Source organism: Notolepis coatsorum (assembly GCF_963971535.1).
Source record: "Notolepis coatsorum genome assembly, chromosome: 3".
Taxonomy (NCBI): domain Eukaryota; kingdom Metazoa; phylum Chordata; class Actinopteri; order Aulopiformes; family Paralepididae; genus Notolepis; species Notolepis coatsorum.
Window position 1 is genome coordinate 76,195,946 of NC_140167.1, and position 26,813 is coordinate 76,222,758.

General features: G+C 43.3%; 1 protein-coding gene across 1 annotated transcript in view; it reads left to right on the forward strand.

The window, feature by feature from the left end:
* LOC311225566 (F-box-like/WD repeat-containing protein TBL1XR1) overlaps window positions 1–26,813 on the forward strand; it is a 178,347-nt gene that overhangs the window by 79,388 nt on the left and 72,146 nt on the right. Inside the window, exon 2 of the mRNA XM_084310912.1 lies at window positions 16,100–16,154. The gene's annotated coding sequence lies outside the window, so the exon portion shown is untranslated. The remainder of the gene's footprint in view (window positions 1–16,099; window positions 16,155–26,813) is intronic.

Below are 26,813 nucleotides of genomic sequence, written 5' to 3' on the forward strand. Positions count from 1 at the left end.
GTTATCGCGATATGATTTTTTTTCCATTATCGCCCAGCCCTAGCATCAACGCTAGATCTTTAATCTTTATTTAGCAGTCCAGTTTCTCCGGGCAGTAGCGAGTAACTACTTGGGTCTAAAAATAGCTACATTACAAAGAACGCTACTTGGTTAAAATGAGCAACACTATTGAGAAATGTAATTAAGCTATGTGGCGTTGCCCCACGGAGCTCCCGTGCTGTACTCTGTAGTAAGGCCAGCGGCCCCCCACACGGAGAGTGACTGACAAGGGGTACTGGTTCCGCCTCATTAAAACAAACGCGCAAATAGCAATTAATCGCGCCCGTCAAAATCATTGCATTCATTTAAATTATCGCGCCGATTAATCGATTTATTGCTTATCGCGGCAGGTCTATATGCAGTCCTCAAAAACAAAAACAAAAATGGCCACTTTTCTGCCCACATGTTAAGGGGTTAACTTTTTAGCCACATGAATGTATCGGTTTAATCTTTGCCTTTAAACATCAGCGCCCAGGGAGCGAAAGTAACTTTTTGACTCACCGGCCAGTGGCGGGTAGATGGGAAGAATCTACCCGCCAAGCATATTTCTTACCCGCCAACTTTTTTTTGATACATTTTTTTTTTTATTATTATTTTATATAGATTTTTTTTAAATAAAATATATATATTATATAATCATACTTGTGATTGTGTTATCTGCGAGACATCGCCACCTCGCTGTCTGCAAACAGCTCCACTGTCTGTGTGTATACTCGAGTGGCCTCCAGCTCCAGCAAGGATTCTCCGGGGGTGCAGCTGGACCCTAAACGCTACATTCAGCATGCAAAAGAATTCTCCGGCGCTGCACCTGGACCCTAGTCAGCAGCCCTCACTCATGCGATGTAAACCAGGGACTCGAATACGCATGTTGTTGTTGTAGGACATTGATGCCAAGAGCTATCTGTAGCTACTGCTGGATGGCGTTGGGACAACGCCTCAGTGAACTATTTAGTTTACTGCGACATTTCGTAGTGACTAGTTACCTAGCCAACGGAGGTATTATGCACTGGACTATTGCTGGAGGATTTGTTGATGTCGGGAGCTATCCGTAGCTAGCCGGCTGGATAACGTTACACAATGCCTCGTGTATTAAACTAAGTGAATAGTTGACTGGGTCATTTTGTAACGGTAGCTAACGTTATCTCACGAAGGTCCCACACTGACTAGACTAACGTCACAGTGAGGCAATAGCCTCTGTTTACATGCAGGCATACAGGGGTAGGAGCAGCAGTGCTAACTAACGTCACGGTGACTCGGAGGCAATAGCCTCTGTTTACATGCAGGCATACAGAAACAGGTGGGGAGGGGGTAGCAGCAGCAGTGCGCGGTGCGCGCTTCATGTCTGCTGAGACAGCGAGTGAGAACTCCGCTAAAGAATTGGATCATGATTTTCGGTTTTCACATGACTATTTGATTGCCCGTCACACGGCGCTCAGACGTCTCAGTGGGAGGCGCCAAACGTAAAAACTGAGCGCAAATGGCGGGTGGCGCTCTCTAGTTTCGGTCCCTGTCAGCGCCATAGTCAAAATCCCCATTCCTTTTACCATTGCCTCGCCCAGTTGAAAACCAAGACTTATGCATTGAGCCCAGCTTGTATACATGCATGGAGAGGAGAACCCAGAGCTGTATATCTGGAGAGAGATCTCATTCCAGCATCTGGTGCCAGAGTCACCTGACCGGCTGAGCACTGTAGTACAAACACCCAGCCTGGCCTGGCTTGGCACGGCCCTGCTGTAACACTATCTCCACTCAATCTGACAGACTCTGCTACGGGCTCAAGATAACAGGGAGAAGGAGGAGGGAAAGGGGGGAGGGAGGGAGATAGAGAGATAGAGACGTGCTGTAGTCAAGGTCAGGGAAAGGGATGGATGGAGTGAGGGAGAGTGAGAGTGGATTTCCCTATAGCCTACTAGGTCAGGGAAGCAGGAGATAAAGATGAAGGGAGAGGCTAGGATTCGAAGGAGGGAGAGGAGGAACTTTTAAGTACCAACCAATACAGAGAGTACCCATCTGATCCACTACTGTTACTGAACATTGTTAGATAATTTGGGGTCACTGGACAGGAACCTTGTTGACCTGCGGCTCTGCCCATTTTGGCAAAACAATCTATGGTCATAGACAGGGAGCGAAATTAACTTTTTGACTCACCGGCCAGTGGCGGGTAGATGGGAAGAATCTACCCGCCAAGCATATTTCTTACCTGCCAAATTTTTTTGATTAAAAAAATATATATATATATTTTATATACATTTTTTTTTAAATAAAATATATATTTATAATCATACTTGTAGTTGTATTATCTGCGAGACATCGCCACCACGCAATAAGTCAAAATGCTCGCTATCTGCAAACAGCTCCACTGTCTGTGTGTATACTTGAGTAGCCTCCAGCTCCAGCAAGGATTCTCTATACTAATACTCTACATTCAGCATGCAAGGATTCTCCGGCGCTGCAGCTGGACCCTATTGGTATAATATTGCGGTTCTTTGGTCTAATCACATTCATCAAGCCCTCAGCTAGAATACGCATTGAATCAATGTTATAAGACATTGATATCAGGAGCTATCTGTAGCTACTGCTAGCCCGCTAGATAACGTTAAGCCAATTTAGTTTACTGGGACATATAGATCTAACCATTCTGAGAGCTTAACGTTAGCACTAGATGCTGCGGGCGAGCTGCTATCATTCTGAGAGCTTAACGTTAGCACTGGAGCTGCGGGCGAGCTGCTATCATTCTGAGAGCTTAACGTTAGCACTAGATGCTGCGGGCGAGCTGCTATCATTCTGAGAGCTTAACGTTAGCACTAGATGCTGCGGGCGAGCTGCTATCATTCTGAGAGCTTAACGTTAGCAGTGGCACTAGAGCTGCGGGCGAGCTGCTATCATTCTGAGAGCTTAACGTTAGCACTAGAGCTGCGGGCGAGCTGCTATCATTCTGAGAGCTTAACGTTAGCAGTGGCACTAGAGCTGCGGGCCGCTCGTGTTGATACGAGCAGAAGCCAATAGTATCCCGCTGCAGGGCTGGCCCGGCTGGGCGGATATGACTCGTTGCCACGTTTTTTTTCAAAATAAGAATATCATACGAACCGAATGCTGCTAACTGCCGGAGCCATCGATATTATGACTCTAGCTGCGCTTGGGCCGGAAATGAGACCCGCACAGATTTTCAAAATAAGAGTATCGTTATGAACTACACGTCTACACGCCACACGGCGGGCAGGGCTCTCAGTGGCAAGCGCCAAAGGTAAAAACTGAGCGCCCCTGGCGGGCGGCGGGCTTTAATTTCTCCCCCTGGGTCTGCCTTTTGTAGTTTTCAGAGCCTATTCAGGCTGCTCATCAGAGTTCTCTCTCTCCCTCTCTGTTGAGCTGGACACGGCATGCTCCACGGCCACTATTATGAATAAAACACCCACTTTCATTTTATCAATCGTGACTTCCTTCCTAATTGCTGAAGCCCTGTCGGAGCTCTCTCTATCTCTATCTCTAATCTCTATCTCTATCTATCTGCATCTATAGCTGAAATTCCTCATGTGTACCATATTCTGCCTGTCTGGGGAGCAGTGTTAATTTTGGCAGCTATTTTAGTTTTAGTCTTAGTCATGTGTCAAATGCTCCTTTTTCGTTTTCATCATATTTAGTCACCTTCATTTATTTTTCGTTTAGTCAGTTTTAGTCAACTACAGGTCTGAGCATTTTAGTCTTAGTCAGTTTTAGTCTCTATTTTGTCTTTTTTGTTTTGTGCTTTGTCAGCAGATAAAACATTTGACGCTATAGGAGAGGAGACTGTTGTTGTGGTCTTGGTCCATGAAACAACTATTACTTGGCATTTATAGGACAGCACGCCTCAAAAAGAATGAAATAAACCAAACAAAGTTAACATCACATGTCCATATGTCCGTGGTGAAACTTACGTGTCAATAGGTACAAGCCCTGCCGGTTCCTTTGCAGCTGGCTTTGGATTCACAGCAGCTTTAGCTGTCGTAGGATTTTAATACACCATCGTAGCGGTGGTGATGTTTCAGGTGACTTATTATTAGGTTGGATGTGTTATAGCTTGTTGCCCTTTTCCCTCCTCGTGGAACTTCTGCATTTGTTACAAATAGCAAGCAAACTGTTTTCCTCTGAAACTTTGAAAAAGTCCCACACTACCGACCAGCGTTTCCGTTAGCCGGTAATTACCGGTATTTGACCGGCAAAATCTGTTTAAGTCCGACATATTTAATATCTCCGGTCTTAATGTCCGGTGAAAATAATTCCCTGAGTCTAAGCACAATTTGATTATTTGAATTGTATTAAAATAGGCTAAAATTAAATAGCCTATGCGATGAAATTACATTTGTTTCCTCGTTGCTTCTAATAATGACAACGACGTCGTCAGCGAGAGCTTAGTGCTGGGTGTGCGAGTGCATGTGAAGCTGCAGAGCCAGAGAGGCAACAGCACAATGCAGTATTCCAGCAGTACTCCAATTCAGCCATTTTCAGCCAATGTTGGGTGGGGGGCGCTGCTGTGCGGTTCCCAGAAAAGAGCCAATAACAGCTAAATCAGCTTCTCTGCAGCGCCATACTCTTTGCAAATAAGTCGTTGCGAGGTGGAGAGAGTCGTCACGCAAACCACGATAATGTTGCCGTCTCTCTGCTTTCTCAGTTCTTCGCTTGATATAATTAATACAAATGTCCAATATAACGGAATTCGTTAGCTCATAAAAATGTGATTATAACAGACTGCTGTTTAGTGTCGGACCGACTGCCCACAGATACGCGGTCTATTTTATTTCAAGTCAGCAGCAGCACGGAGTATCGAGGGACTTATTTTATTTGGAATATATTAATTAATGACTGTATACGCAAAAGTAGCCTAGTTTTAAGTAATAATATTATAAATCTACATGCCTTGAGGATGACATTCTTTATATAGCCTGCCTATCAATTGTTTTAAAACTCAATAAACTATGACCGGAATTAATCTCATTTGTCCGGTAGATTGAAATCTTGCAGGTCACGGAGACCGGCAACAATTTTTTCTAACGGAAACCCTGCTACCGACGCCATTTTTGTTTACTATCCTTGCTGCTTCTGAAAGTTACGTGACTACGTCACAGCCAGGCATGAGAAAGGGAGCGCTGGATTTGTGAAAAACTCCCTCTTCCTAAACCACACGCTATCAGTTGTACCAGTACTGGCAAAACGGGAGGAGCCTACACAAAGACAAACGCCCTTCATCCCAATTCACCCACACCGGATTTCTTTTAACCAAAAAATGTATTATATTTTATCGGGTTTATCGGGATGACGTCATAATTGCTGATATCGGCCCGATAATTATCATGCATCCCTAATTTTAAGTGTTCATAGCGAAATATGAGTAATTTGAGTATATAAATATTTCACTGCATCCCGACAGAAACCTGAGGAATTAGACGTGAGGAAATTATGCCGTCATTACATTTGTAGTCCTATGGGGAGAGGAGACGGGGCTTTTGATGGACTTTCGAATTTTATAAAACTACACTTCCTGGCTCACGCCAGCCCCTGCAATTGACTTCCAGCGTGAAGCTCTTGCCATAAACCTGCCATAAATTAAATGTAGTTAGTTTCTTTACCTTTCTGTCGACGTCTAGAAAAAAATTGCAATCCAGTGTTTCCCACAGGATTTTGTGAGACTGTGGTGGGTGAAGCTCGGACCCTCTAGGGGTGTCCGGAGGCATGCTCCCCGGGAATAATTTTTTTTGTACATTTAAAGTTAAATGCATCAATCTGGTGCACTTTGAGAGCAAAATAAAGAGGCCAGATCTATGATGAACTTTGTGCTCAAAACACAAAACCGACTAGAAGAGCATACATTTGAGCCATCAAAGAAATGAAGCAAAAGTGGTTACCTGTGTGCTGTGTTGAACTGCGAACTGTGTTTATTTTTTAGAAAATAAAAAGATATACTGGATTACTATTACGACTACTACCACTGCCAATACTACTGATACATCCCTATTGGCAAACTTTATATTTAAAAATATTAAAAAAAAATATATATATATATTTTTTAAAGAAATTTAAATAATACATACAAATATTTTCTGTTCATTATAAACCTGTGGCGGCTGGCGGGAAACACTGCAATCTAATGAAAAATGGCGGATATATTTACATTATAAAAAAGTAACTACAGTAGATTTCATTCACGGTTTCTGCTGCCCTGTTGTGGGCGACTGTTGGTACTAAATCCAGATTGAACTCTGCCATTGGAAAGAGGATATTTGGCCCGATTCATAGATGTATGACTTGGCCATAATAAGGTAATTTATAGGCCTGATATTCTATATTCATATTTCAAATTGCATGTGACTGGATGGCAAAATTCAGTACTGTATTTACAAAAAACCCGGTAAATCATCGGCCCTTTATTAATTTGCTTAGATTTTTTGTACACTTGATCTCTATTTTGGTTGCGCAGCAATGTCCTTTTAGCGACGCTGGTGTGTGTGTAGGGCTGGGCGATATGACGATATTATATAAATATCGGGTACAGTTCATTAACGATACACTTTTTCAACGTATCGTGGATATCGTGATGTTTTGCCCAAGAGGATTGTGTCGCGTCAATCTGTCCACACGTTACTCGTTCATATCTCAGCCCGTGCTGAGATATGCCCATTCCGCGGTCTGTTAATAAAGTTTTCAATCAGACAGATGTATGGAAAGGCTTTTATTATAACATTCGTTGTAGTAAAATCATTATGCCTCATTTAGTCATCCTGTTGAGCACTGGTCTCCTACTCGACGGCCGCGGGGAGCTAACGTTAGTAGCTTTGTTGACGTTGTTCAGCCACAGGACATTCAGGAAGTAAAAAACTAGGAGCTTGCCGATTGGTGCTAAGAACAGCAGGGCGGGTGCAAGCGCTGTGACGTAATTGGCAGACTCGACTGTCAATCAAAATTATATGTTTCCGTCAGAATGAATGAGTGAAGACTTTGTTAAAGGGTTGCAGAATGGGTACAATACAGTACAGGAGGATGAAGACCAGAAAAAGACTTTCGACTTTTTTACATAAGGGTCCTCCATTTTCAATTCATCAAAACATTTAGAGACATACATATATACAGTAGTTTCATTAAAATGCTATTGATTGATTGATTGATTGATTGATTGATTGATTTAAAACTTTATTAACATATTGCAGAATGGGTACAGTACAGCTCAATACATACAATTGTTAAGGGGATGCAGACCAGAGAAAGACTTTAGTCTTGTTTACATCAGGGTCCCCCATTTTCAATTCATCATATTTCATATCTAAATCATATAATATCTCATTGCTAAATATATGCAATATATAATCTAATAATCTAAATCTAATATATAATATAAAAATGCTAAATGCATGGGTATTTTATTTTGTCTTTAATGTTAGCTTGCAAAATCAAATACTGTCTTGGTAAGCCTCATAATGAATTGTTTGGGGTAAAAAAGAAAAACATCGTGATGTGTATCGTGTATCGCCGAAAGGTCAGAAAATATCGTGATATCATATTTAGGCCATATCGCCCAGCCCTATGTGTGTGTGCATGAGAAGGGTGCATGTGTGTGTGCATGAGTAGGGTGCATGAGAAGGGTGCGTGTGTGTGTGCATGAGAAGGGTGCATGTATGTGTGCATGAGAAGGGTGCATGTGTGTGTGCATGAGAAAGGTGTGTGTATGACACTCATAATAATCACATGATATGAAGCTCAGACTTTCACAAATTGACTGCAGCATTACATTTTCTGTGGTTTTCTTGAGCAAAACTAAACATACCTACGGGACATGATGACCTGGGGTAGAGAGAATCTGAAACTGTCTACTACATTATTGTAGTTGGTTATGGACTTTTTGTGCCGATGGGCTGTCTCAGTCTGTAGGCCAGGCTGCTACAGGGACACTTGAGACATTTTAATTACCAGGGGGAAACCATTAATGACACATAATGATACGCTGCTTGTGATTGTACCACCATATGCATGAATAGTTTAGGTTGCCATGGCAACTTAATACATGTCAGTAGCCTACTGGTACAGCATGCAGTACATAGCTTGTGCTGGTTGAGGATGTTGGAATATGCTGGTTTTGTCGAGGAACAGGGTGTTTTTGTCTATGTGGCTCCTGAGTTGGCCAAGTCTGAGTACCACTGGTCTGGAGTATTTAAACTTGATGGCTGCATTAGAGACAGCAGCAGTGGTTATGTGTGGAGTGGTGCTGAAATAATTTCATCATTTTTATGAAATTTTATTTGACATGGAAACATTTTAGTCCAAATATTTGTTTGTCTATAACTCATTCAGCGCCAGGGGTCGCTGTTTACCTTACCGTTGAAATGCCATCGCCTTTTAACATGGGGATACGTCACGTGGCTGTGTTTGCAGGCCTAAAGCTATATTATAGCTATGGATCTAATAATATAGTCGATTGTCATTGAGTTTCTTCCGGTCAAGATGCAAGATGCTCCGTAGAGAGAGAGAGAGAGAGAGAGAGAGAGAGAGAGAGAGAGAGAGAGAGAGAGAGAGAGAGAGAGAGAGAGAGAGAGAGAGAGAGAGAGAGAGAGAGAGAGAGAGAGAGAGAGAGAGAGAGAGAGAGAGAGAGAGAGAGAGAGAGAGAGAGAGAGAGAGAGAGAGAGAGAGAGAGAGAGAGAGAGAGAGAGAGAGAGAGAGAGAGAGAGAGAGAGAGAGAGAGAGAGAGAGAGAGAGAGAGAGAGAGAGAGAGAGAGAGAGAGAGAGAGAGAGAGAGAGAGAGAGAGAGAGAGAGAGAGAGAGAGAGAGAGAGAGAGAGAGAGAGAGAGAGAGAGAGAGAGAGAGAGAGAGAGAGAGAGAGAGAGAGAGGGGGAGTGTTCTCACTCACCCCTTTTGGGGTGCGAACCGGCGCTGATTCGTTTCACCCCCCGCTGAACGGGATCAGCTGGCAGAGGTGGTCTCGGATTCGGCCCCGAGAGAACGGGGGGTGTGGCTTTGCGAGCTTGTACCTTTTCACGGGCGTGGCGCCTGGTGCTGACATAACGTCATACATTTTGTTTGCCATTGCTATGTCTATACATTGTTCGAATGCATTTATTTCTATTAGACCAGTGGTGCCCAACCAGTCGGCCGTGGTCGACCAGTAGATCAATGACATGCAATATAATTGCCACAAGCGATGGGATAATGTTAGCTTCTGAACAGGCTAGCTAACTAGCGTTAGCCGTTAGCCATTGCTGTATACTATACTTTCTTGTTCGAATGCATTATTTTCTATTAGACCAGTGGTGCCCAACCAGTCGGCCGTGGTCGACCAGTAGATCGCTCAAAACGCTCAAAAGCGGACTCTACAACACCATCCATTCATGATAAAATGGGGTGGGTTATATTGACATGGCTTGACAACAGAGGTTCAAATATAACTTCATATTTATTGGCAATTTGTTCATTTTATATCAACATCCAGAGTCCGCAGTCGTGTTAAGACATTCCCGTTTACATTTTCGGTCGACCAGTAGATCAATGACATTCAATATAATCGATGCGAGCAATGTTACTAGTAAAAGGTTAAGCTAACTAGCGGTAGCCATTAGCTTAGCGTTATTGTTAACCCTGCAAAACGATCAAAAGCGGACTCTACAACAGAGTTCCATTCGTGAGAAAAGGGGGGTGGCTTATATTGACAAGGCTTGACAACAGAGGTTCAAATATAACTTCATATTTATTAGTTATTTGTTTCTTTATATCAACATCCATTCTCCAGTCTCCGTGTTAACACTTCCTGTGTTTACATTTCGAGCGTGACATCATCGACTACGGCAAGCTTACAAGCTCAAAACGCAAACCGTAAACAAAACCCAGAGCGCACCCAGACTGAAGTGTGTACACAAACTAGAGGGGGGGGGGGGGGAGTTCGCATCAGATCTCGGAACGGGCAGAACGGAACGAAATAGAAACGAATAGGGTGAGTGAGAAAGGGCCCTGAGAGAGAGAGAGAAGACAGAGGAATAACGACCAGTTGAATGCAACTACAGTTCAATAGATTAAATTAGTTTAAGATATTGACCTGTAGTTGCATTGAACGGGTCGTTATTCAATAGATTAAATTAGTTTAAGAATAAATAAAAAAAAAAAAATTGTTTAAGAGAATCTCAAATACATCATTTTATAGAAGTGTACAGTTAAATAATTTTTTTTACAGTTTTTGTATTTTTCTGACATGGGGGCCCAACAATAAATGACAATCAGAAATGTCAAGTTGCCTGTTGTTATTCTAACCAGCTTAGTTCTGTTGCATTTCCAATTTATTTATTTAAATCATAAATGATCAGGAATCGATAAGGGAATCGACAAAGAATCGTATCGATAAGCAGAATCGATAATGGAATCATATCGATAAAATCCTATCAATTCCCATCCCTAATGTTGATGGCCTTTGTCTGTAATGTGCCCACAAAAATGGAAAGGTTTAATTATTTTGTTTGTTTGCACTAAGTTAATACTTTGACAAATGTTGCCTATATTTTTCAGTCAGTTCGGTCTTTGTATGCCAAACATTATTTAAGGCAAACCGTTAAACCAAATAAATGAGAAGCATGTTTAAATCTGCAATGCCTCCCCTCTTGCTGTACCAAAATCTCTCCTAGCTCTAACCCGGTCACTGTCAAAATGATGTGCCTGATGTCAAACTGCCTCATTCTTTCAGTTTTTGCATGACTATGTCCTTGAGAATAACTGAAAAGTTGGATTCTTTTTAGGCTATATTTCTTATGTCGATGTATGGTATTTTTGGAGTGTTACATTTAAAAACAACGTATACCGAACCCAACCGAAAACCGTGATGCCAAGACCGTGATACGAACTGAACCGTAGATTTTGTGAACCGGTCCACCCCTAATTAAAACATTTGTGTCTTTAAGCGGGTGAGCTGCATATGTGGCTTTATATTAACTTAATAAATAAACAAAAACTACGTTTTTTTCCCTCGCGTATTTTCCAGACAGAGGTAGTAGTTATATTGTCATAGTTATATTGCGCCCTCTTATCTGTTCATTGAAACATGCTTTGAAAATACACCATTCTACTGATGGCTCAAATGTAAATAAGAGACGGACAACATTGTAGTAACATATAGAGTTGTTCCGATACCGATACTAGTATCGGAAATGCCGCCGATACTGCCTAAAATGCTAGTATCGGTATCGGCGAGTACACGTAAATTCTAGCCTCCGATCCCATGATGTAATTTATCTCCTGCCGAGTCCTGCGGAGAGTGAGGATTATAAAATGAACATGTTTTAAAGTGTGATGCTGTGTCATTTTAACAGCAGATACACTTTCTTAAATTCCATTGTCCCCGACAGTGCGGTGTGACGGGGAGCTCGGACGGGAATCGGGATGTGTTTGGCTGGTGTTATGATAGCATTAGCTGGAAAGATAGCTAGTTGGAACAACATCCGCTTTTAACGTTACATCAAATCAGATGATCGCCTGTCCTTTCTCCAGGACCTAACACTGTCCGTGACCGTCTATCAACAATAATGCACCCACGGTGAATTGTATTTAAGTTAAGTAGCTACGGACTAGCGTTAGCTGACTATTACTAACGTTATCTTAATGTCGATGCGGGAAGGCGAGCTAGGTCAGTTAGCTTAGCTTGATAACGTTACCGTGTCTAAAGTTGGTGCTATTCACATAATCCAGCAATAATGGCTGCAGACCTGCAAGCAAAGTACAGCAAGTGCCAAAGGATAAGAGTCTGAGGCGGAGTTTCAAAAGAGAATGTTGAATATTTATTTTGCATCAAAAATCACAACATGAACGAACTTCTATCTGCCACTAGCTTACAGACTGAATAGGGTATATCTGCAGAGCCACTGAGTAGCGAGTGCAACACCGTTTAATGTCCGTGTGGATCATTGGAGTAGGGTATATCTGCAGTGCTGCAGCCCATACTCATTGATTAATGATACTAATACAAATCTATACAATCACCTGTTGTTGAATAAATACCATACGTTCTAGTTATTACTAAAAAACAGTATAACAGTATCTGAAAAAAAAAAAAAAAAGTATAATTTATATAATTTTTTTTTAATTTTTTTTGTATGCACTGGTATCGGATAAATATCGGTATCGGCCGATACCCAAAGCTTAGGTATCGGAATCGGATCGGAAAGGGAAAAATGGTATCGGAACATCTCTAGTAACATATCATTGTTTGATAGTAGATGGAGTAAATCCTTAACAATCAATCAATCGATCTTCGAATAGGGGATGGGACCGAATATTCGAAAATTCAAATAGTCGTTTATTTTTTATTTTTTTTATAAAATGCTTTTTTTTATTGAAGCAAACATTCTTATTTAATTCCTTTTTATATTTATAGGCCGCCTAATTTTCATAGCCTAATTGATCAAAAAGATGCACATGCTACTGTTTCTGTTTGTTTATTAATAACACTTTCTCTGCCATGGACGCCTAAACTCGTCATTCCCCGCCATGCTCATTCTGCCAATGACGCCGTAACACGTCATTGAGATCAATATTTCAAAAATCTGTGATCGCAATCATATTTCTCCCCCGGAGACTTGAGATCTACTGTTGATCCCCTCTCAACTCTCCAACGGTTCAAGAGCGCCATCTGGTGGCCGATCGGCGGATCGCCCAAACCGGAAACGGAAACTGGTGCTCATCCAAATTCGGTCCGATCACTCGCTATAGGTCCCGGGACTCGAGCGCGACACAATGGATAGTGATCCGTTACAACATGATTTGGACGTATATACTAGGGCTGGGCGATATGGAAAAAAATCATATCGCGATAACGATATGATAATGTTATCATATTTCTCGATATTGATAATTATCGAATTGTTATACGTTTTTTTTTTTTTTTTTTTTTTATTATAACAGATGTATGTTTATTTTGCAGCTATTCTTTGTCATTGCTGCCATCTTTAGTGTTACATCCCCTCACACTCCAGTTCTCAGGCTGCAGCTGGTTTAAAAGCGAAAGTAAACCGGCTTCTCTGCTGGCTGGCTCCAGGGGAGTTGAACAGTTCTGGCTCTGCTAGGTTATTTTCGATCTTTTGGCGCTTTTTTGGTGGACAAACCACCGCACATGTGCACCGTGACTTGTGACTGGAGTCTAGTTCTGCTATCACACATAGCCTACTGTGTACAGACGGTTATTAGAAAGCAAACAAAATAAATGGACAAGAGAAAAATAAATCTCAATTTGGTCAGTATTGTCATTTGGACAAGCAAAGCCATTACTTTAAGTTGCAGGCAAGAAAGACAAGTCTGTCCATTGTCTCTGGTTTTAAAACTGCCCTGTTGCAGGTAAAAAAAAAAAAAAATTTATTTCGATATTCGATATCGCGATATTTATCGTTATCGTTATATCGCCCAGCCCTAGTATATACTATTATACAACCTGGAGATGGATCGCATATTTCAACATCCCATAATAGGAATATTTTTGCTCATCGCCCAACGCTACGAGGAAGTTGCGGTGAGTTTCAGCGTTTTTTTTACCGTGTTCGATACAAACTGCTCTAATGATCATATCACCCACACTAGATGAATCATCTAACGTTGGCCACGGAATTATAAACGACCCCCCCCCCCCATCCGGTCAACATCAGATGATAAGTAGTAACTTCTAGAAGCACGTCCATTTGAAATTTTTTATCTCGCGCAGATCGCTATCAAACTGTATTTGATCATCAATATAATGCATTTAGGGCTATAAATCACGTTCTGGAGAATGCTGCAGAAAACGATAAAAACATATTTATACTTTAGACCGTATTTTAGTATGAATATGTGAATGAAAAAGTATAACGTTCCTACGTCCTGAACGATAGATAATTGACGTTGAATGGGCCATAGTAGGCCTGCCACGATAACACATTTTGCTGGGCGATTAATTGCCCCCGAAAATATCGCGATAAGCGATATTATTGCGACCTTAGAGAATTTTTTTTGAGACATTTATTTCCCAAAACTTTTATTTTGAAGCCCACCGCTCCGTCTTTTCCGGTGTTTGACTTTTATTTTGAAGCCCACCGACCAGACCGGAAGCAGAAACTATGAGCCGACAACATGCCTCGTCCGGTTCTGTTTTTGAGCTAATGATAAAACAAATTGTTGGTGAACAACTACCTTTCGGTTAGTTTTAACGTTAGCTACTAACGTTAGATGCAGCTACTACAGGCAATCAACGATGAGGAGGAAGCGTCAAAGCAGTAATAGAATAGCTGTGGTGCGTAAGCACTGCAGCACGACTCGAAACTACCGGAGTGTTATAATAAATTAATTCATGTTTAACTTGTCCCCGTGTCCAGTCCTTTGACTAGCCCCACCCGTTCATTGTAAACAATGATGCATGTAATTGTATTAACGTTATTCTGTGTTGTACTTGTAGCTATGCTATACGTTGTATTTCGTTTGTTAGATATTTAGCTAATGTTGTTAGCATGGAATGAGAATCAAAGCTCTATCTTTCATCTTTATTTAGCAGTCCAGTTTCTCCGGGCAGTAGCGAGTAACTACTTGGGTCTAAAAATAGCTAACGTTACACTACAAATAATGCTACTTGGTTAAAAGGAGCAACACTATTGAGAAATGTAGTTAAGCTGTGGCGTTGCCCCACGGAGCTCCCGTGCTGTACTCTAGTAACGTCAGCGGCCCGCCTCCCAACACGGACAGTGACTGAAGGGGCACTGGTTCCGCCTCATTAAAACAAACGCGCAAATAGCAATTAATCGCGCCCGTCAAAATCATTGCATTCATTTTAATTATCGCAGCAATTAATCGATTTATTGCTTATCGCGGCAGGCCTAGGCCATAGTAATGTCAATTTAGCAATACAATTTAAAAAGTTATAGCCCTGCAAAGAAGGGGAACTTCTCCATAGACAAATAGAGCTGGCAGAGGATGGTATAATGATGTACATAAGCCTGGCGAAGAAAGTGTTAAAGCCGGTTGATAGGCAAATGCAATGCTGTTATTATAGGCTACGATGGTGAATGGTGTTTTTAATGGTGTCAAATAAAAAAAAATGTAATAAAAAAATATATATTAATATAAAAAAAAATTATATATACATTTTTTTGGGGGGGGGGGGGGGATATTTGAATATTCGATATTATGAAACACGAATTTTCGAATAGCACTTAGAAAGTCCCATCCCTAGTATTTACTAGGGATGCACGATATTGATTTTTTGACACCGATATCGATAACTTTATGCTCCTCAAGCCGATAACCGATATTTATTGTATTATAAATCTTTTTTTTAAATGTATATATATATTTTCTTTGATCATTTTTTTTTTTTTTTTAGTATTTATAAGCTCCAACGTCATCGGTACTGCTATCGGTACTCGAGAAATTATGGAGTTTTTTTTTGAGGAATTTAAACATCGCAAACTAATCTTGTTGGCCGTTTTCTATATCTCTCCTACTGCTGCCGAGTACAGACAGCTCTGCTCTCATCATGGCGGACAGAAAGAAACGTTCAAAAGTCTGGGTCTATTTTACTAAAGTCGATGCTGACAACGCTCGCTGCCACAAGTGCAACAAGACATTTGCCAGTAATGTATAAGCGCTGGTACTTGTCAATGTGGCTGGCGGGGAGATAATGTTAGCTCCGAGTAGAATAATGGCTGACAATCCGGAAGTAAATAAACTAATGAGAGCTTCCGATTGGTGGTAAGAAGAAGAGGGACTACGTCACAGCCAAGAAAGGGAGCGCTGGATTTGTGAAAAACTCCCTGTTCCTAAACCACACGCTATCGGTCGTACCACAGTACTGGCAAAACGGGAGGAGGCTATAATAAAAACAAGCGCCCTTCATCCAAATCCACCCACACCGGATTTCTTTTAACCAAAAAATGTATTATATATTATCGGAGCTATCAATAACGTTATCGGGTTTATCGGGATGACGTCATAATTGCTGATATCGGCCCGATAATTATCGTGCATCCCTAGTATTTACCCTTAGTGTGAGTCAAAAACGGATCAGTATTTTCCTCATAATAGTAACAGCATGTTATTTCTCTGTTCCCAGATTGAAGAGGTGAGTCATTGATGAGACTTCTGAATGAGCGACCGTCCATCACACGGTAAGACACCACCCAGTTCACCCCTTCTTCTTCACCCAGTCCACCCCTTCTTCTTCACCCAGTCCACCCCTTCTTTTCTTCTTCACCCAGTCCACCCCTTCTTCTTCACCCAGTCCACCCCTTCTTCTTCACCCAGTCCACCCCTTCTTCATGGTGTACTCATGCCATACTTGTGGTATACTAGTGTTGTACTTGTGGTATACTAGTGGTATACTTGTGGTATACTAGTGGTATATGTAGGATAATAATATTCAGATAGGAATAGAGTCAAATGACTTGCTCACTCAGTGGGTCCAGTTAATAAGGTTTAGTAACCAGATCAATCAAATCATTACAACAATAGAGAATATGGCTGGAGATCTCACCTTAACAGACCAGCTCCGTCAGTCAGGTAAAAAAGATCCCGCTCCCCAGTTGGGGGAGCAGTTAAGTACCAGGTGAACAATGGGGGGGGGGGGGTTTGGAAGGGAGGGTGTAACTGAGGGGTACAATTCCCTGACTGTATTGATAAGTATGGTATCATTAAACCACTACCGCTTTATGTACTTTAATTACTGGCCATACAGTACACGATATATGAATATGATGAACACTTCCCACAATGAAATCGGTTCCAGTCAAAGGTATTAATCAAGTATTTAATGGAGCAAAAGGTACATAGGATACTTTACATTATTCTTTGAATGCACTTGTAAGGCAAAGGAGTATGCGTAGGCAAATCAATAACGAATGTCCATTCTCTGGTTACGCAGGAGGTAATTATACAACCTGAATCTTAGGGAATTATATCTATGGTACACTAGTAATAGCAGGAGATACTGGAAGGGGTTCCCACTGGTTGTAAGCCAGCAGGGGGGGTAGAAGATCTGTCGGTAGTAGGACGTCTGGTCAACGATGACTAGGGAGACTTCAGGTACAGAAGCCGGTGCAGTAGCCTCTTGATCCACAGACGAATACAGCTTGGTTCTCTTGTAGACTGTAGCTCTACAGGGAAGAAAACTAGGCGGCCTCAGGCTCTCTGAGCGCCGACTCGACTTGACTCCTCTCGGGGTAAATCCAACACGTGCAGGCGTCGGCGATTATCCGCTCCATAAATCACAGTACCAAAGCAAATATATTCCAGCCGCAAAGGGCTATGTAGTCGTCGGGTAGATTAATCCAGTGTACATGTCCATACGGCTCTCGCCTAGGTCTCCTCGGGTGAAAGCGCCATGCGGTCGGCCCAGCCTGGATAAGAACTCTAGCTAATACGAGAAAGCGTTGGAGATGCTGGTCACTGTAGAATTCTAACCGCACGATACACTATACACAAATAGACTATTAAAGACTCAATCGAAATATGTCGCACTCGACGGTATAGCGCCAAACTCTGACAATTCAGTTACTAATTCGCACGCGGTCTCGATGCTCTATTCTGAGGCCAAACAGGCCATACTTCACCGCACGTTGTATCGTGGGTGAGGCTTCAACTTATCGGTAACATGCTAAGGAAGGTAAGGGTACGGAGGTAAGGGGCTAAGGGGCTTCTACATTCACCTGCGCCGTATTTATACGCACGGTGCACAAACTAGTTCCACTCTCATTTCTGTCGCGTATCCCTGGGCAAGGTTGGGCATGTCCAGACACATCTTGACGGTGACTTTGAACCTGGCTCCGGAGGCCGGTCCCTGGCGCCGGTGGACCGCTGTCCAATAGGAGAATGAACTATTATGGTCTGGGCTAAAGGGATATTCCGTGTATATGTACAAGGAATATACAGGGGATATCAAACGATATACAAATACTATGCAATATATATCAATAAATAAATATATATATTCGGTTTAATCTGATCCTTTGTAACAGCCGCCCCCTAATTAGTCCCACCTAATTAGCTAAGCAGAGACAGATTAACCGCACTGTCCTCTACTCAATGTCTGTTGTGAGGGGTCTGTCAGTTCACAAAGTCATGGGGTCATGGTCGTCATCGATGGTATCGGGGAGCCTTGGCAGTTCTATTAGCCTCGCCACGGGTCGGGTGTAGGTCCGCCCTTGGACGAGCACTTCGGCTGCTCGGACCTTTCCGTCGGCACCGGTGATCACTTTGCTTACGCGGCCGGCCGGCCACATAGCTCGGGGTAGTGACTGGTCGATAATCATGACGACTGTTCCTTCTGTCAAATTGTCTCTCTCTTTCACCCATTTCTGGCGGGTCTGTAGAGACGGTAGGTAGTGGAGTAGGAAGCTGTTCCAAAACTTGTCAGCCAGTACTTGACTGTACCTCCACATTCTTCGGCCGTTCGCTTCTTCAGGCCTGTACATTGTCTGTGGTAGCGCGGGGTCCAGCCGCCCCATCAAGAGTGTGTTGGGGGTGACTGGGTCGACATCTGCTACATCACTTGAGACGTAACCGAGGGGCTTTGAGTTCAATACTCCCTCGATCTCCGTGAGGACTGTCATTAAGACTTCTTCCGCCACGGTCTGGGCCCCAAGCACGGCGTACAGGGCTGTCTTTATTGAACGTACTTCTCGTTCCCAAGTTCCACCGAAGTGAGGTGCGTTCGGGGGATTAAACTGGAAGTCAATCTGGTATGGAGCGAGGTGGGTCTTAAGTTCTGGGCCCATAGCTTGGAAGCTCTCTCTCAGCTCTCTTTCTCCGCCTTTGAAGTTTGTCCCGTGATCAGACAACAATATAGACGGTTTGCCTTTCCGCGATGTGAATCTTCGGAAGGCCATAAGGAATGAGTCTGTGCTCATGGTTGGAAGGAGTTCTATATGCATCGCTCGGGTGGTCATGCATTTGAATACAATACCCCACCGCTTCTCGGTGCCTCTTCCTTTCTTTATATACAGCGGGCCGAAACAGTCCATACCGGTGGAGTGAAAGGGCTTGTCGCCGAGTCGGAGGCGACAGGGAGGTAGGTCAGCCATCCGGGGTATACTGGGCTGCGCTCGCCACTTACGACAGTCTAGACAGGTTCGCTGGAAGCGCCGCACTGCTTCTCTCCCTTGCAGTATCCAATAACGACGTCTGATCTCCGCGAAGACTCTCTCTGCCCCGGCGTGATGCACATCCTCGTCGTATTTCTTTATGATCAGCTCTGTGACCTTGTGTCGGCTGTTTAAGACTATCGGGTACTTGACGTCATCCGGTAAGTCTGGGGCTCTCCGCAGACGACCACCCACTCTGATGAGACCATGGGCGTCACTCTCGGGGGCTAGGTGGAGCAGTCTGCTGTCTGATGGGACGGGCTTTGCTCCCTGTAGACAGTCTAGCTCATCGGGGAACGAGTCTCTCTGGGCTCGTTGTAGTAGAAGAAGTTCCGCTTCTTCGTAGTCAGCTGCAGTAATGTCAGTAGTGAGCTGAACCTCTGGGTGGTGCCACAGGAATGTCTTTAGCTGCGCACTCTCTAGGGTGAGGCAATCGTCTATGTCGGGGTCTGTGGAGACGAGTGTGTTCAATCCACAGAACATAGATTTCTTGTTTTCGGCCTTCTCTTTACTCGCTTCCCGTGGGGTGGGTGTAGGCCACTCTTCTTCCGGGAGCTTGAGGAACTCTGGCCCGTCACTGTATAGGTTGTGACGGGTGAGGTCATCCAGGGACATTCCCCGGGTGATGACGTCAGCTGGGTTGTGTTTTGTGTCCACATACCTCCAGCTTGCTACTTCTGTTAAATCTTGAATCTCTGTGACTCTGACCCCCACGAAGACCTTGTATCTGCACGAATCAGACCGGATCCATGTGAGTACTGTCGTGGAGTCTGACCACAAGATTGTTCTTTGCACCGGAATGGTGAGTTCACGTTGGATTAACGTGGCGAGTTGCGCTCCTGCTAGGGCTGCGCAGAGCTCTAGACACGGGATAGATTGTTGCTTTCGTGGGGCTATTCTTGAGCGGGCCAGGATGAAGGCAGTATGTATTTCTCCTCCCTCCTCTCGGGCACGCAAGTAGGCCACCGAGCCGTAGGCTACTTCGGAGGCGTCGCTGAAGACGTGCAGGTCCATCTGGCACGTCTCCGGCCTCACTGTGGGTGGGAAGTAGCTGCGGCGTATGTTAACACCTGGGAGTGAGCTGAGTTCCGTCTCCCACTCTCTCCATGTGGATGCAAGGTGTTCGGGTATGGGGTCGTCCCAGCCCTGGTCCTTGTCCCATAACGCTCTTACAATCATCTTTGCCCTGGTGGTGTAAGGTAGAATACATCCCAACGGGTCATATTGTCTGGCGAGTGTTCTGTATACACTCCGTCTGGTGGTCGGTAGTGCAGTCGACCTTCCCTGCTCCTTGGTCAGGGGTGTGTGTTTATAATGGAGCGAGTCTGTTTTGAAGCGCCAGACTAGTCCTAATGTCATTTCTTGGGCTTCTCCTGGGATGGTCGCCATCCAGGTCTCGCTGCTTGCTGCCTTGTCCTTGGGGGAGAGGCTGCGCAATACTTGCGGGTCGCTGCTGGCCCACTGCCTGAGATCAAAGCCGCCTTTGATCAGGGAGGCGCGGAGCTTGAGTAGAAGGGCCTCGGCTTCTTCTGGCGTCGAGACGCTTTGCAGACAGTTGTCCACGTAGAAACTATTTTCTACACTTTTTCGGACCTCTTCATCAGCTGCTGGGTCCTCTGCGACGTGTTTTTGCAGTGCAAACGTAGCACAGCATGGGCTGCATGTGGTTCCGAAAGGGAGGACTTCCCATTGATAGATGGCTGGTTGCTCATCCCCGATCCTCTCTCTCCATAGGAACCGCAGCAGGGGCTTGTCCTCCTCCACTAGTCTCACCTGCAGGAACATCCCTTTGATGTCGCCGCTGATGGCCACCTTGTCCTGGCGGAAACGTAGTAACACGCCTAGTAGGGAGGGGCCGAGTGTTGGGCCGGGCAAGAGCTCTTTATTCAGATTTTGTGATCCGATCTGGTAGCTGCAGTTGAACACAATACGATCCTTGCCGTTGTGGTGGACTTTGTGGTGCGGCACGTACCATGATTCGGTCGTCTGATCGGCCTCTTTAATGTCAATTTTCTTTATGTGTCCCGCTGTGATTAGCTTGTTAATCTCAGCGCGGTACACAGTCTCTTGAGCGGGGTCTCTGGCTAGGCGCCGCTCTGTGTTCAATAGATACCGCTCCGTCGCTTCTTTTGGGGCGTGGAAGGTGGGCATACCCTCTCGCCTCAGGAGTGGAGTTGCGTATCTCATCACTCCGTTGACTTTGACTCTCTTTGTCCCTTGCTCGAGGAGTGCTATGGCGTAAATGTCTTCCTTGGAACGAATGTCTTTCTTTTCGTTCTTAAAGGGCATTGTCTCTAGTGTCCATAGCCTCTCGACATGCTGTAGGAGGGTGGTGTCTTCTTCTGTCACTCTGGAGTGGAGGCAGCTAGTGGCTGCTGTTCGGTTAAGAGACTTAGCGAGGGGGCCTTGTAATGTCCATCCTAGGCGGGTCTCGACTGCTGCAGGACAGCCTCTGGGCCCTGTGTGGACCCGGTCTATACAAATACTATGCAATATATATCAATAAATAAATATATATATTCGGTTTAATCTGATCCTTTGTAACAGAGGGGGTGTAGTTTATACACAGGTTAAGAGGTCTTGGCGATATATTCCACATATACTTGTGGTATACTAGTGGTGTACTTGTGGACTAGTGGTGTACTTGTGGTGTACTAGTGGTGTACTCATGGTGTACTCATGGTGTACTTGTGGTGTACTCATGGTGTACTTGTGGTATACTAGTGGTGTACTTGTGGTATACTAGTGGTATACTTGTGGTATACTAGTGGTGTACTTGTGGACTAGTGGTGTACTCATGGTGTACTTGTGGTGTACTCATGGTGTACTTGTGGTATACTAGTGGTGTACTCATGGTGTACTCATGGTGTACTTGTGGTATACTAGGGGTGTACTCATGGTGTACTTGTGGTATACTAGTGGTGTACACAGGGTGAAATAATGTCACTATCCAGGGAGCTTCTCTTGCTGCGCTTCCTAAAGGCACTTACTGGCTGGACCGGCGGGACCAGCGCTACAGGGCGGCGAGCATCTGGATGAGAATCTGGTGATCGGAGCATCGGCCAAACATTAGACGCCTTAACTAGGGACTAATTTACTAGACCACTAATCCAAGATACTAATCCAAGGTTACACTGGTGTAAGGCTGTCCCCGAAGCCTGTTTTTGGGATTCGAACTTCGTCAGGGTTTTACGAACGAACGTTCGAACCTTCGTTTTTAATTAAAATTTAAAATTTAAAATTAAAATAAATATTTAAAGTAAAAAAAATTAAAAATGTAAATTCTTTTTAATTTTTAATATCCTCAAACTAAATCCTCAATTTGAATAAAGTGATTAATCTGATTAAATTAGTATTTTTTTATTAAATCAACTTTCTTTAACACTTTCAGAGCCGGCCGTGTTTTCCTTTTTACCCCCTTGAATGCCCAGCACCACTTCAATGTTAACTTTAATATCGCCTAATCTATGTTTTAAATTATGGCTATGTGTCTAAGCGGATTGTTTTTTTTTAACGGTTCATTTCTGTTTTATATCATTTTGAAAAACCCTTGTTTTCACGGAAAAAATAAGAGATTCCATGATAATCGCCCTGTACTGGAATATTCTAGAACAGGGGTCGCCAATTAGGTTTGCGGGCGGGCCAGATTTTGCCCAAGCCATTATGTGGCGGGCCAATGATAATGAAAAATGTTTAACCCTGTCAAAATAAACGACATATACATGTTTGCACTGTCTTTTTTCTATTATAAAGTGCCTCTCACACAGTGCATAACACATGAACAGATCAGTCATTTGATTTGAATGCAGGTGCTCCGTGCTCGCATTATAAATCGAATGTATTATTATTATTATTATTATTATTATTATTATTATTATTATTATTATTATTATTATTATTATTATTATTATTATTATTATTATAACACATCAACAGATCAGTAGGGTGCATTTGATTTGAACCACCACAGCGGGTGTATATACATCGAATGTACAACTCACCATAATGCAGGCAGACCTGGGCTTATTGTTGTTTCTGCTTCGCTCCTCCAAAATCCATGCTAATGTTTGAAATATGTCAAATGTCCACTCGCGTTGAATGCCCACCCATGTCCACCCAACTTGAACACAGTTGCTTGCTTCATTGAGCTCATTCTGCAATCGGTTAATAAAGTTTTCAATCAATCAATCAATCAATCAGCCTCGTGTTGCCATGTGAACACGCGAGAGACACCGGTTGCGATAAACCCGTATTTTAAATATGACTCCTCGTTTTGTTTGTGTCTTGGAAGTCGTAGTTTCCTCTTCTGGCTCCTGAGTTGGTATTTCCTCTTTGCAAGAAGCTACCTAAAGATGTTTGTTTTGTTTTGTTTTGACTAAATTTAACTAACGTGGTTTAGTTGAATTAAATTAGCTGACGCACGCCCTGGGGGTTCACTGCACCGGAAAAGAGAAACTATAAGAATTTCCCATTGGTTCTCCGAGTCCACGTGATCATTTCTAGCATTTCAATTGGCTATAGTGACAGACATAGATAGACATTTACATTTCACCTGCTGCTAGGCCTGCTAGCTAATGTAAAAACATCGAAATGTCACTATCGAAAAACTTAAAGAGGAAAATTGAGAGTGAAAACAGGGTATTTAAAGATGAATGGACAGACAACTATGCGTTCATCTTACCTGGATTCATTCATGCAAATCCCACCTGTCTGATCTGCAATGAAGGTGTGTCTGTTATCAAAGAATACAATATTAGACGGCACCACGATACAAAACATGCCAACTTTAAAATGTTCTTCCCACCAAAGACAGGCACGAAAGCGCAAAATTGAAGCGCTGAAAGCTGAATATGCACACAGCAACAGGATCCTGGTGCGAGGCCTCACAGACCAACAAAAAGTGACAAGTGCGTCTCTAAAGGCATCGTGGCTGCTCGCAAAGCACAACAAGCCATTCACAGACGCAGAGGTTTTCAAGGAGATGATGGTGACTGTTTTGGAGGAACTTGCCACTGACAAATCAATGGATGGAATAATTGCGTCAGTGAAACAGCTGCCCCTCTCTGCAGGGTCCGCTTCCCGCCGCATAGAAGCACTGTCAGACGCGGTGCAGGGTACAATTATTGAGTGTATTGGTCAAGCCAATAACTTTTCCTTAGCCATTGATGAGAGCACTGACTGCACAGATGTAGCCCAGTTGTGCGTGTATGTGAGATATTTTGATGGAAAGGATTTCAAGGAAGAGCTGCTGTCTCTAATCCCATTAGAAGGGCACACCACTGGAGATATTCTGTTTTCTAAACTGGAAGAGTTGTTTAGGCTGCATTCACTGTCATTTGAGAAGGTTAACCTAATCGTGACAGACGGGGCTCCTGCTATGGTGGGAAAGCACAGAGGTCTAGTTAGCAGGTTGAAGGAACTCGCCCCCCAAATGCATGGGCTGCACTGCCTCATCCACCAAAGTGCCAGGCTCAGTGGCGAGCTAAAGGGCGTTATGGATAAAGTGATGCAAGTCATTAATTTTGTCAGAAGTACGTCAAGCACCCAGCATCGGCTTTTCCGACAACTTGTGGCTGAGTCAGAAGATGCCACCCACGGTGACCTGCTGCTACACAATGACGTGCGCTGGTTGAGCAAAGGCAAGGCATTGGACCGCTTCTGTGCGCTACTGGATGAGGTCAAGGCGTTCCTTGCATTGAGCAAGAGCAAGGCAGCAGCTGACCACCTTGCCTTCCTGGGAGACATAAAGTTCATATCCAATGTAGCATTTTTATCTGATATATTTGGCCACATAAATCAGCTTAACCTTCAGCTACAGGGGAGAGATAAAACCATCGTGGACATGGTTGAAAAGCTCGAATCGTTCACGAGGAAGCTGGAGATGTTTGAGACAGACATATCCACTGGTGGCAGGCTCCTACATTTCACCACACTAAAAAAGGCATCGGGACAAGTGACGGAGATGATGGTTGACTTCATCAAGCAGCTACGAGCCAACTTCACCTCTAGGTTTGATGACTACTCTATCCCAAAAGAAATCATTGCCTTTGTACGTGACCCTCTCACAGTCAAACCTGGTGGACACTTCTCCTCCCTGGCGAAAGGAATGATCCCCTTGTTAGATGAGGCTGCACTGGAAATGGAGCTAATGGACTTCCAGACAACCTCCCTTGTCAGCGATGCGTTGCGGAGTGCAGAGTCTGTGAGTGCCTTTTGGATAGCATGCTCAGAAGAGTACAGTAACATCAAGAGACTCGCATTGTATGTGCTCACAATGTTTCCTTCCACCTATGTATGCGAGTCGTCCTTTTCATCAATGAATGCGATAAAGACATCTCAGAGGAACCGACTGACGCATAAAAGCCTTGAGAACTGCCTGCGGATTAAAGTGACGTCCATATCACCAGATATCCAGCGAATAGTGACCGACGGGAGATGCCACTTTTCACACTAAACTAAAGTGAATACTAAGCCTGCTATTGCCAAATTGTTTAAAGTTTAATTGCATTGTTTTTGCAATGTTTTTAATTGCATTACTGTTTAATGCCAAATTGTATTTTTCAATTAGTTAACGAATGTCTCGTAATTTCAGGAGCTTCTTCAAGCACTCTTTTTGTTTAAAATGTATTGCATTGTTTTTGCATTGTTTTTAATTGCATTACTGTTTAATGCCAAATTGTATTTTTCATTTAATTCAAATACCTATAGCGCCGTCATTTCAGGAGCTTCTTCAAGCACTTTTTCTTTAAAGTTAATTGCATTGTTTTTGCATTGTTTTTTATTGCATTACTGTTCACATGCATGTGTGGTGCCGTCAGTCATGACTCGAGTAAAGATAAAGCTTGAATGATTTACTGAACCGTGTTTTTATTTCATGGACTCGCGTTTCCAATTTCAGCACCAGCGCTGTCCACCTCACTTTGAGCAAGCCTATATACACGGTACATTGCACTCACCTGTTATTCACTCTCAACATGGATAAAACATAAAGTATGCATATAATAAAAAGAATATATATATATATATATCAAATATAATATTAATATAATATAATATAAATATAATAATAATTAAAAAAATGATTAAAATAAAATAAATATCATATTCTCAAAATAAACTGACGGGCCAGAAATTATTGCTGGCGGGCCAATTTCGGCCCGCGGGCCGCCTATTGCCGATCCCTGTTCTAGAACGTTGTCATTTTTCGGCCTATTTATGAATCGTTTTCAAATAAACGCTAGATTATCGATAGTATATGTGTACGTGTGCACGCTGGTGCCGCGCGCTGAAAATCGATTCTCTCAGTTCCTGATCGCTTTTACAGTCAAACAGCCATATCACATTATAGGGGGAAAGCTTATATCTCCGTGAAAACGGGTCTGATTATCCTAAGACTGGTAAAATAGATTCCTTACCTGAGATCAGATGGTATCCAAATGGATTATTCCAATTCCTGATCGCCATTCCGAAAATCGATCCTTTTATTGATCCACCGCGTATACTGTAAAACACATAATCCCCGCTGCTCTGAGGGTCCAGAATGAAGCTGATCGACTCCAGTCACATGCGTGAGAAGTAAAATGTGGAGTCCGTTTTTTTTTCTCATGCCTTTTCATTGAGTCCAATCCAAAAGGGTGAATTACCATCTGGGAGACGATAGGGGGTGCTTTTTTCACATCTGAGCGCCTG